General features: G+C 39.4%; 2 protein-coding genes across 2 annotated transcripts in view; one reads left to right on the forward strand and one right to left on the reverse strand.

Annotated features, from left to right (window-relative positions):
* cc2d1b (coiled-coil and C2 domain containing 1B) overlaps positions 1–12,500 on the forward strand; it is a 289,494-nt gene that overhangs the window by 234,766 nt on the left and 42,228 nt on the right. The gene's annotated exons all lie outside the window — the stretch shown is intronic.
* The window catches only part of LOC133990086 (disco-interacting protein 2 homolog C-like), a 29,027-nt gene that overhangs the window by 8,166 nt on the left and 8,361 nt on the right, over positions 1–12,500 (reverse strand). The gene's annotated exons all lie outside the window — the stretch shown is intronic.

A 12,500-nucleotide genomic window follows, 5' to 3' on the forward strand; every position in this document is an offset into this window, starting at 1 on the left:
CTGGTTTTTTTTTTAAATGAATACGATGATGAACGGTGCCGCAGAGACCCGAACTTTAGAAATAGTTGCTGAAAGTTTTTTTTAAAAGAGAAAACTGTGAAATTAATCAGCATCCAACAATCACTCCTGAATCCTGCAACTATCGTATAAAACCACACTGGACGTTATAGATGCAGAGCGAGAAAAAGCTTTGATTTCATATCAAAATAATAAATATATCATGTTTGAGCTTTTAACCGTTGTGTCGTCCTCCCGGGTCAAATTGACCCCGTCTGTTTTGACTTTTCCTTCCTTCCTCTTTCTGTCTTTCCTTCCTTCCTTCCCTCCTTCCTTCCTTCCTTCCTTCCTTCTTCCCTCTGTCCTTCTTTCCTCCCTTCTTCTTTTCCTTTCTCCCTCCCTCCCTCCTTCCTTTTTTTCCTCCCTCCATCCTGACCTTCCTTCCTTCCCTTTCCTTCTCCCTTCCTTCTATCCTCACTCCCTCTTCCCTTCCTTCCTTCCGTCTTTCCTTCCTCCCTCCCTCCTTCTCTCTTTCTTTCCTTCCCTCTTTCCTTTTCTTTCTTTCCTTCCCTCCTTCCTTCCTTCCTTCCTCCCTCCTTTCCTTCATTCCTTCCTTCCTCCTTCCCTCCTTTCTTCCCCCATTCCTTCCTTCCTTCCTCTCTTCCTTCTTTCCTCTGTCCTTCCTTCCTCCTTTCCTTCCTTCTTCCTTCCTTCCTCCCATCCTTCCTTCTTTCCTTCCTTGTCTCGAGGACAACAGGAGGGTTAATTCATTCATTTCTCCTTCATCTTCATGATCTAATAACAGGTGAGGTGATTGCATGAAGGCAACAGATCAGTTTCCACTCTTTAGCTCTCCTCCAATTATTGAATTAAAATGCATCATAACATTTCACTGTGAAATACATCACATGATAGAAGACTTTAGCTTTAAAAAGGAGGTTTTAATACAATATAAACATGCAGCATCTGGCTCAGGCTGTAATTAGCTACATGGAAAAGGAAAATAATCATCATCATCATCATCATCATCGTCATCATCACAGCAGCCAGGTCTGTGGAGGTTAGAGAGGGAGTGAGGAGGGAGGAAGGAGGAAGGTGGAGGGTGATGTAGGGGTTGTGTGGGGGTCACGGGGTCAAAGCTGACACCGTAAACTAACCTCTACAGGATGAAACGCTGCGAGCAGAGGAAACGCTTCATCTAGAGAGCAAATATTTGCTCCGTGTGTTTATAATGAAGAAATGTTTCCTTATCAGCTTCATTTATTTACACAGCCAGAGAGTAGAGAGGTTGTTCTCTTTACTCTTTTTACCCCCCTCCATCCCTCCATCCCACTTCACCCCCCCCCCCCCCCCCCCACTCTGGAGACCCTCACTTTTTAAAAGCGCCGGCGGCTCCCCTCGCAGCACGCCACCGTCGCCGTCGACAACAACCCAGAAGTGGCAAAAAAAAAAAGAGGGAGAGAGAAAACAGAAAACAGACCATAGAGAGGCTGAAAGTGCCTGTCTGAGCGGCTTAATGATGCAATCTGCCAGAAACACCACCACCACCTCTCTCTCTCTCTCTCTCTCTCTCTCTGCCCAAATCCCCCCCCCTCCCCCCCCACCCTCCCTTCCCCTCCTGCTCCAACGATGACATCACCTCCTGAGAAGCAGCAGCAGCATGAGCAGTGAACAGTTGCACGGCTGCATGCGGTCAGTTCAGTTGGGACTTTTTTTTTTTTTTCCCGACAGCAGTTACGTTACGTCAAGCTGTCACGCCAGAAACGAGGGGAATTTTATTTATGTATTTATTTCCAGAGATTGGTGATTTCATGCATAGTGATTCAGTTATTTTAGTAGAAAACACAGAGAGGATCCAGCATTTGAAGCTTTATGTAAATGCTTCTTATTTCTCATCTTAGAGTCTCAAACCTGCAGAAACAGTGTAATATTTATCATTTATTACTGTATTTTCGACTATCTTGTTACTTTAACTCTTGGCTGTAAGCTTCATTATGATCACCTGTAGATCACATGTCATTAATCATTAAACTACACTGCAAAAAAACCTCCAATTTATCACCTAATTTTTGTCTTTTGAGCCTTAAATCGATTAAATCTGTTGAATTATAGACTCTACATTTGATTTGAGCTTAATTTTAACCATCATGTGAAGTCTAATCATTCTTCCTGCTTTAATTCATGCTTTTATTACATCTTTATTAAATGCATTTATTCCTGTATGAGTCAGTTTCAATTAATCCACGATGAAGCTTCAACTTCTTCTAACAAGATCCAACTAATAACCCAAATATCAGCATCTCTTACATTAGTTTCCTGCATGATTCAGAAGTGACTTCAAGATTTAACGATGAGTTTGTGGTTAACCTGTGACTACACCTCTGACCTTTGACCTCATTTTTACTCTGAACAACCTGCTGGAAGCTATCAGGAGACGCAGCTCTGTTTCTTAATTTAAATCTATTTAAAAACAACCATTATTTTAGGATGTTTAATTAATCTTTAATCTTTTATTAGCGGCTTTATGTCTTTGTAGAGCACTTGGTAACTTATTTTTCGACAAATGCTATATAAACATCTCCTTATAATCATTAATAATAAATGTTGCATTCAAGGGAATCATGTAAAACACATTATACGTCACATGCTACACCTGAAAAGATTTACTGTGACTCAAGAAAATGTTTAAATTAAAGTTAAAACAAGTTGAAATTAAAACTTGTGAGTGTGAAGCTTGGGGACTTTGTAGAGTACTTGGTAACTTTTTTGATAATTGCCATATAAACATCTTATTATTATCTTTATTGTCATTATTAGTAAATGTTGCATTCAAGTGAAACACGTAAAACGCATTATATGTCACATGCTACACCTGAAAACAGTTACTGTGACTTCAGAAAATGTTTAAATCAACTTAAAATAAGTCAAAATAAAACTTGTGAGTCTCAAACTTTGAGGGGAAAATGCTTTAAAAGTAAGATATGTATTTTGCAGATGGTGTATTTAATGCTATATAAACATCTTATTCTTATTATCATTATTAAATGTTGCATTCAAGGGAAACACGTAAAACACAGTTACTGTGACTTTAGAAAATGTTTAAATTAAATTCAAATAAGTTGAAATTAAAACTTCTTCTCATCATTATTTTCATTATAAGTAAACGTTGCATTCAAGGGAAACACGTAAAACACAGTATATGTCACGGAAAATGTTTAAATCAAGTCAAAACAAGTCAAAATAAAACTTTGAGACTGAAACTTTGGAGGAAAAATGATTTAAAATTTGGATATTATTTTTGCAGATGGTTTATTTAATGTTTAATTTAAAGTAAATAAAAACAACAGGATCCATGTGGTAGTAAAAGCTCGTGGTTCTGCTCTCACGGGCCTGCAGGGATGTGTTGGTTTGCAGCTGCCTCGGGGAGGACAGATGGGGAGTAACGAGGTTTTAGTGTTGTCATCGTGGCAGAAAGCGAACGCTCCCGCTCAGTCTGGAAGGATTAACCCTACGAAGCCTCTCATGGCCTGAGCTCATCGAGGGTCTGGAGTCTGGACGCTCAAAGAGACGTTATCGACTTCCCTTCAAGCTCAGTAATAAAAGACTTTTCATTCAGAGAAGATTGACTCATAAAAGGTGGATTTCCTGCATTTATTCTGTTAGTTTTGAGCACATAAGTAGAATGTTTGTCTTCTCTTTTGCTTTCATCAATCTGGTAACATTTTAACCTTCGTGTCATCCTCTGTTTTGACTGTTCCTTCTTTCCTCCCTTACTTCCTTCCGCCTGTCCTTCCTCCCTCCCTCCTTCTCTATTTCTTTCCTTCCTCTCTCTTTCCTCCCTTCCTTCTGTCCTTCCTTCCTCCCTCCCGTCCTTCTTTCCTCTGTCCTTCTTTCCTTCCTTCCTCCCTTCCTCTTTTCCTTTCTCCCTCCCTCAATCTTTCCTCCCTTCCTCCCTTCTACCTTCCTTCTTTCCTTTCCTTCCTCCCTTCCATCTTTCCTTTCCTCCCTTCCTTCCTCACTCCTTTCCTTCCTTCCTTCCTTCCTTCCTTCCTTCCTCCATCCCTCCTTTCTTTCCTTCTTCCTCCCTTCTTTAGTTTTCTGTCTAGGCACATGAAGTCATCATCATCCTGACGGCCGCTGCAGGAAACGGGCGTCAATTACGTCACGTTCACATCATACGAGACGGAAAAGATTCCTCCTTGTTACGAGCGTTCACATCACCAGAAGACAAGATGGTTGTATGATTGTAGAAATGATCACGAGACGCTTAAAATATCACAATCTGACAACAAACTGCAGAACAACAGTTAATAAATGTCTTCTTTTCTTTCCTTCCCTTCCTTCCTTCCTGTCTCCTTTTCCTTCCCTCCGTCTTTCTTCCCTCCTTCCTTCCATCTTTTTAATGATCTTCCACCAGACTGTATATGTGGAACTAAGATGAGTTTGACCCTTCTGCTTTAAGGCAGCTTGGATCGGTGCTGGTGTCATTAAACGATGCTCAGCTATACAAATCATTAAAGCTTTAATTAAAAACCAGGAACTAGACTGATCCAGTTACTCCTCCATCACATGACTGCTGCCAATCTGCACCTAACTCTCTCCCTCTCCCTCTCTCTCTCTCTCTCTGAAGCCAATTAGGTGATTGAGGTTTTTTTTCCATCGGAAGCTGCCACGTTGTAAAAAAAAAAACCCACACAAGCTCGGAAATCTGACATTGATCGGACTGACAGGAGGCCGAGTCTTCTGATTGCTCTAATGTTTTTTTTACCCCCCCCCCTCCCCCGTCCCCCCCTCCAAATCACCTGAGCAAGCACAAATGCCATCTCAGTTCAGATCATGATGAGAAGGAGCAGAGGAGCAACAACAAAGAAGGTTCATGTGTAATCTCAAACGTGTCGATGAGGAGCGTAGAAAGCTGCACACACAGAGAGAGAGAGAGAGAGAGAGAGAGAGAGAGAGAGAGAGAGAGAGAGAGAGAGAGAGAGAGAGAGAGAGAGTCAGTATGAAGAGTTTAATTTTCCCGAAACAAGTGAAGGCAACAGCTGTGATTTTAACCCTCCTGTTGTCCTCGAGTCAAGGAAGGAAGGGAGGAAGAAGGAAGGAAGGGAGGAATGAAGGAAGGAAGGATGGTGGAAATAAGGAAGGAAGGAAGGTAGGAGGGAGGGAGGAAAGAAGGAAGGAAAGGAGGGAGGAAGGAAGGGAGGGAGGAAAGGAGAGAGGAAATAAGGAAGGAAGGAAGGAAGGTAGGAGGGAGGGAGGAAAGAAGGAAAGGATGGAGGAAGGAAGGGAGGGAGGAAGGAAGAAGAAAGGAGGGAGGGAAGGAAGGTAGGAAGGAAGGGAGGAAGGAGGGGAGGAAAGACAGAGGAAGGAAAGAAAGAGAGAAGGAGGGAAGGAAAGAAGGAGGAAGGAAGGAAGGAAGGAAGGAAGGAAGGAAGGAAGGAAGGAAGGAAGGAAGGAAGGAAGGAAGGAAGGGAGGAAAGACAGAGAGAAGGAGGGAGGGAGGAAGGACAGACGGAAGGAAGGAAGGAAGGAAGGAAGGAAGGAAGGAAGGAAGAAAGGAAGGAAGGAAAGAAGGAAGGAAGGAAGGAAGGAAGGAAAGAAGGAGCCTCTTTTATTTCACTGTAAACTGAACTCAGGATTTTAAGGATTGTCGGTCGGGACAAAAGAAGCGACGTCATCTCAGACTCTGGTTGAAACGTTTTGTGTCCAGTTTCAGTTGCTCATCGAACGAGATTAACAGCTTATCAAGAACCAGACTGTTACTTTATCCTCCGTGTTAATGACTCCGAGGTAAAACAGCAGAGTCACGGAGTTAACGTCACAATCTGATCAACAGGGAACGTAAACAAACACGTATCTAACGTTGAAATCAGTTATTTTAAATTCAGATTCAGAAACGTTATTGTCTGTCATGAGAGAAAATTGCCTTGACCTTTGACCTAGATGATGCAACAAGGATTCATTCTTCACATTTTATGTCCAGCCAAGTAAAGCCAACTTTAAACTGAAACTAAAGGATTAAACTTAATTTCAGAAATGCTTCCAACAGGTTGTTTTATGTTTAAAATGAGCTAAAATTCTCTCTTTTATGCTTATTTATTCTAAAAAATTCATGTTTGTGTCTTAAAACTGAAACTGGTGAGGCATTTTTATCACACTAGAGGTGAGAAAATATAAATCTTGATTTCATAAAAGCTTCCAATAGATTTTTTTATGTTTAAAATTAGATAAAATTCTGACTTTCATGCTTATTTATTCTAAAAAAAATGCATGTTTGTGTCTTTAAACAAAAACTAGAGATGAGAAAAGATTAAACTGGATTTCAAAATGCTTCCAACTGGTTTTTTATGTTTAAAATGAGCTAAGATTCTGACTTTTATGCTTATTTATTCTAAAATATTCATGTTTGTGTCTTTAAACTAAAACTGTAGAAGCAGATCATCACACTAGAGGAGAGAAAATATACATTTTGACTTCAGAAATGCTTCCAACAGGCTTTTTTATATTTAAAATGAGCTAATATTGTCACTTTTGTGCTTATTTATTCTAAAAAATTCATGTTTGTGTCTTAAAACTAAAACTGTAGAAGCATATCATCACACTAGAAGAGAGAAAAGATGAATATTGATTCCAGAAATGCTTCCAACAGGTTGTTTTATGTTTGAAATTAGCTAAAATTCCTACTTTTATTACGAAAATAAGACTTCAGACAGACTAAGGTGGGGGTGTAGCTTTCAAACAGGAAGCAGGTTTAAGAAACACTCACACAAACATAAACATATCAACCTTTTACTGGATAAATAAAGATTAAAAAATGAGATTTTTAAAGTATAAACACATCACAGAGGATGGTACGAGCTATGCGGAGCGGCTCGCAGGGGCTCGGAGGACGCCCCCCCTCCCCCTCCCCCTCCTCCCCCCCTCTGTGCAGTCAGTCCACATGTTTGTCATCAGCTGTCAGCGTCTCTGATTGAGTCGGGTGGCTTCTCTCTTCTCTCTCTCTCAGGAGGCAGCACCATAAATATTCATCCTCTCCTCGCTGTCAGCATCACGCAGCAGAACAAATCTAAAAGGGCCGGTGGAAATGTCAGCCGGTCGAACGGAGCGTTAGATGTCTCGACCCGTTTCGAGGTTGTCAGTTCTCACAGCAGGCGGACGGACGGACGGACGACAGGTTGACGTCCAATCAGAGAGCTGACAGGAAGCGCGGGACAGGAAGGAAACGTTGTGTTGAATGGAGGTGTCCGAATACTTTTGGCCAAATCTCGAGTTTATTTTTATTATTTTTATTATTATTTTAAACATTATGTATTGTTACTTCTCTGCTTTTATTTCTGTGTATAGCATTTAGTCTAGTTTAGTTTAGTTTAGTTTTTTTCAGTCATTAAACTCAAATAAACATGTAAATAAATAAAAGAAAATAGTGACAAAACATGTGTCACATTGTTAAGAAATAAAGTAATAAATAAAGTTCATCATTATTATCAACATTCTTAATATATAGGCAGAAAAATGCTTAATTGGTGCATCAATTAGTTAATTGAAGGACTATTTAGAGTCATTTATAGATCAAAAATGCCAAATATTGTCCAGTTAAAGCGTCTCAAATGTGCAAATTTACACTTTTTCTGATTATTTTTTAGTTTTGGGACAGTTAGTCAGACAAAACAGGTAATTTGAAGACTATTTTCTGATATTTATAGATTAAATATTATCAGAAAAATCATGTATAAGGAAAATAATTGTTCCTAAATGAGATAAGTGTTGAATTAACTCCTCTAACAGCATCAAGACAAACTTAGCATCATGGTTACTGGTTTTGAAGGTGTTTCTATTATTTTGTCCACCTCCTGTGTGTTAGTTTGGAGGTGTAAAACTCTCCACTGACACAAACTGCAGCGAGATAATTTGCATCCAGCTGAAAGAAAACATAGAGAACGAGATGCACAAGAAGAGGTTATGGTTTTTTTCTTCTCCTCAGCTGAGAGTTCGGCTTCGAGAGGCTGATGTCACCTCACCGGATCTGAGCCTTTAACGACAATTCATGCTGCAATAAAGCTTCAATATTTCTCAGGGAGGAGTGAAGCGAGGACAGCGGTCGGATTTCACGTTTACAAAGTGACTCCCAACGTCTGGAGTCTCCTTGAATCACTGATCTTCTTCTTCTTCTTCTTATCGCTCGAAGGAGTCGATTAAAAAAAAAAAGAGACCAAATATGAATTTATAGCTTCTGCTGCTGCTGCTGCTGCTGCTGCTGTGATAGATAGAAACTCTGTGACACTAAAGTCAGACAAGCATCCCTCGCTCCGTCCCCACAGGTCATAATCTCCCAGGAAAAGGAGGAGAGAAAATAACATCGCTATGGCAACAGCCGGTCTAAAAAAGGTGAGAAGGATACAAAGCAGGAAGAGGAGAGGAGGACATTCGGACATTGGGTTCATCTCCGTAATAAAAAATTAATAGTAGGAAAATATTCTGATAATAAAGATGTAATAATGAAGTAATATCACATAATTAACCAGGTAATAGCTTGGTCATATTGAGGTAATATTATTAGATGTCAGATTTGGGCTCAAACGTGTGCAGATGAGCTTAAAAAGTTTATATTTTGGGTGAAAAAGGAGAAAAATCTGAGCAGGAGGAAGCTTCCTGAAACTGACCAATCAGAGCAGAGTGGGCTCATCAGGAGGAGGGGGGGGGGGCTCTTAAAGAGACAGTAGCTAAAACGGCCTGTTATTAGACAGAGGCTGAACTGAGGAGCTGCATAAAGGACCAGTAGGAGATAAATAAGGAGGTTTATGTGACTGTAAATCATGCAAATATATTCCAGTAGAGCCCAAGAATATAAAGATAGATGTTGGAAATGTGCATGATACGTCCCCTTTAAATGTTAGACTTTTTAAAAGCTTTAGATTCCCTGTTTGAATTAAATAAAAGCAGAAGTGGTTTGCAAAGGGAAATGATGAATACAACATGTTTAAATGCTGATACTGGATTTTTTTTTTTTTAATAAACACAGTTTGAATTTTTACATTTGCACATATAAAAATGTGCATCAACTGCACAAAATGTTTAAAAATGATGCATTTTATTTCTAATCTTATATACTGTGGATCACATTAGGAAAAATCCAGCTTGAAGAAATGTGCATATGGTTTTAACACAGCTCTGAAATATAAATAATGGGTAAAATTTGACTCTGAACAGCATGTAAAGGGTTAAAAGCATTAATGAACATAATTCCAATATTAACTCTCCTTTTTAGCTCTAATTTGGTCTCCACCACCTCCTGAGACACTAACTGTGTCCGTCAGGCTGCTCCTATTGATTCAAAGTCTTCATATATTATCCTAATTGTTCAAGTTGTATCCATAGATTGTGATAATTAATTAGGCAGCCGCTCAAAACTGAAACTACTCAATCGACACTGGACTCAACTTTGGCTAAAATGAGCTCAAACTTCAACGTTATAGATCATAAATCCTGTGAAAATGACACAGAATCATAACTGTTGCTGTTCTGGTGGCTGGTGAGATTTCTCCCACAGAGAGTCGAGAAAGATTTCAGAGTCTCAAGTCGGTTGTTTTCTTTTTTTTCTTCTTCTGCAGAGATGTGAACTCTGCCCACTGATGAAACACACTGACACGTTCTCTATTTATACCGCTGAGTCACCGCCGATTATCCAACGTTCATTCACAGTGTGTGAGACAGGAAAAGGTAAGAGTGTAAACAACTGTGTGTGTGTGTGTGTGTGTGTGTGTGTGTGTGTGTGTGTGTGTGTGTGTGTGTGTGTGTGTGTGTGTGTGTGTGTGTGTGTGTGTGTGTTAAAGGTAATCACGCTCCCCATCCAAAGGTCGGACCGCACCCGTGTTGGATCGGTCGGCCGCGACGACCAATAAAAGCCTCAAACAAAAAGTGACAAGTGGTTGCCGTGGCGCCCACCTGTTGCAACAACCAAGATGACATCTATATATGAGTGTTTTTGACAACATTTCTGCACAGTGGGCAGTTTTTGAAAAGATCAGGTGATAAATTTAAGTAGAAACACTGAAAGAATTGAGCCAAATATTAAATAAGATTTTGGCTGCAACTAAGGATTAGTTTCATAATCGATTAATCTGCTCATTATTTTCTCAATTAAGCATGCCAGGACCCCAAATGAACATTAAAACCTGTTTTTTTCTTGCTGTAATGATTCCTCCTGTTCATACTGACCATTAGAAGATCCCTTCATAATGTTTACAATGTTAGTGATGGAGGACTAAACCCACAGTCCTCCTTCTGTGTAAATAAATGTTTTTAATCTGAAGCTAATATGAAGCTTTAGACGCCTAAATGAGTCAAATCTTCATCTTCTATGTTTCAACGTTACAGTGTTTTTAGTAGCAAAGTCTTTTTGTTACTATACTTCCACCACAGCTCAACAGGGAAACACTAAGAGGGAATCTGATGCTAAAAAGACTGTAAATGTGTCAGATATCACTTGATATGACTAACTCACACTGATGAAATGACTGTCTGAAACAATAATTTGGTCTATAAACTGTCAGAAAATAGCGAAAACTGATAGAAAGTGACGTCTTCAGATGTGTTGTTTTGTCCAACCAATGACAAAAACATCACATATGATAAAAGAAACACCTTAAATAATCACTTTAAAGCTGAAAAGATAAACTTTTATTAAAGAAAGTAAAAAACTAAGAAGTAAGAAAAAGTCAATTAAAGGTTTAACACAGAAGATGATATTTCATTTTTTAGCCAATAAGTGATTCAGTGAAATGTCAGCGACTGAATACATTAAACTATGAAGCAAAGAGGATAGTTTGATCTTTTTTTTTTTTTTCTATTAGCGGTAAGATATCGTATAGTTCTCTGTTCCTCTGAGGAGATAAAATGACACAAGATGTCTTTGTTGGGAGTTTCTGAGAGTAGATGAAATATTAATCAGGGATCTTTCTGAAGAATCACAATGAAGGAGACGCTCAGAGAAGAAGAGGAAGAAGAAGAAGAGGAGGAGGAATAACGTCACAAAAAGGTCAAAAAGTGAATCTTAAGTTTTACGACTTTATAACCACGATGAAATACTGGTTAAGAAAATTATCCTTAACCTTAAAAATCAGGTTCAGACAGACTTGTAAAGACCTTCAATCTACCTGCTTCTTATGGGCTTAACTTTGACTCAAGGGAGTAAAAAGTGTGAGTTTTTATGGCCTTAAAGTTTTAGGATAACATCTAAAAGAGGAGATATATCATGGTTTTTGTGATTTTCTGTCATTTTTATACTGTTATAATGTTGGTTGTCTTTGTTAAACTTGGTCAAAACTCCAAAACTTGAGGTGAATATAGGTAAAAATGCTCCCTGCAAGTCAAACATCAGGGCTTCAGGTCGTTAATCTTGGTTACAAACCATAGACCGTATATAAAATGGACGTAACATCCGTGACGTCACCCATTGGTCTGTGGACTGCTGCTCGGAGGCCAATAGTTTCGGATCTGAGCAGCGGCATCTTGAAAATTTCAGGTGCATGCTGGGTAAAATAAAAACAGGGATTCTACTTATATGGGCATCAGGAGGAGCATGAGGCGCCCTCCTGAACCTGTGAACCAATCAACCTGTCAATCACGACGTAGCCACGCCCTAATGCATACCCTGCTTTATCGTCACATATAAAATCAGGGAGGCCAAAATGTCCCAAATGAACATCATACTGCATTGAAGAAGGCTTTAAACTAGCGATTGAGACCATAAACACATTTTGAAAACGTTTACTGAGGTTAGAAATCAAGTGAGAAGTTGGTGAATTCTCCATTGACTTGTATAGAGACGGAAGTGATTTTGACACCAAAACGGTCGCCCCCTGGTGGCCTTTTGATAGAATGCAGTTTTAAGTTACTTCCGCCTTGGCCGCATTTCAGAGGACCGTGACTCCCTGCCTGTTACAAACATGTACAACTAAGTATTTTAAGTAAAGTACAAGCAAAAGAAGTGAAATATTAGGGCCCGACCGATGCTGGATAACGATATTTGGGGAGTAAAATAATGCTGATATTGATATATTGGCAGATAATAATATTTATATGTACAGAATAATAAACAATAGATATGTAACGATGGTATTTGATGATATTTTTACAGTCTGACAATAAACTTTAGTGTATAAAATGACTTTTAATGGAGATTTAATACGTATAAATAGCTACGAATACAAAAAATATGCCGGTACATGTCGGACAACATCTTCACCGATACCAGTATATCCATGATAGGTCGATATTGGACTATAATTTACGTAGCCTCTGAAGTCGGAGGAAGCTTCCTGAAGGTAGCCAATCATAATACAGTGGGCTTATCAAGAGGAGGGGATGGGGGGGCTCTTAAAGAGACAGGAGCAAAACCGGCCTTTTTCAGTCAGAGGCTGAACTGAGGGGCTGCATAAAGGACCAGTAGAAGATAAATAAGAAGTTTTTAACTGGAAATCACGCAAAGATATTCCAGTAGAGCC

This window comes from Scomber scombrus, chromosome 11 (genome assembly GCF_963691925.1).
Source record: "Scomber scombrus chromosome 11, fScoSco1.1, whole genome shotgun sequence".
NCBI classification, from domain to species: Eukaryota; Metazoa; Chordata; class Actinopteri; order Scombriformes; family Scombridae; genus Scomber; species Scomber scombrus.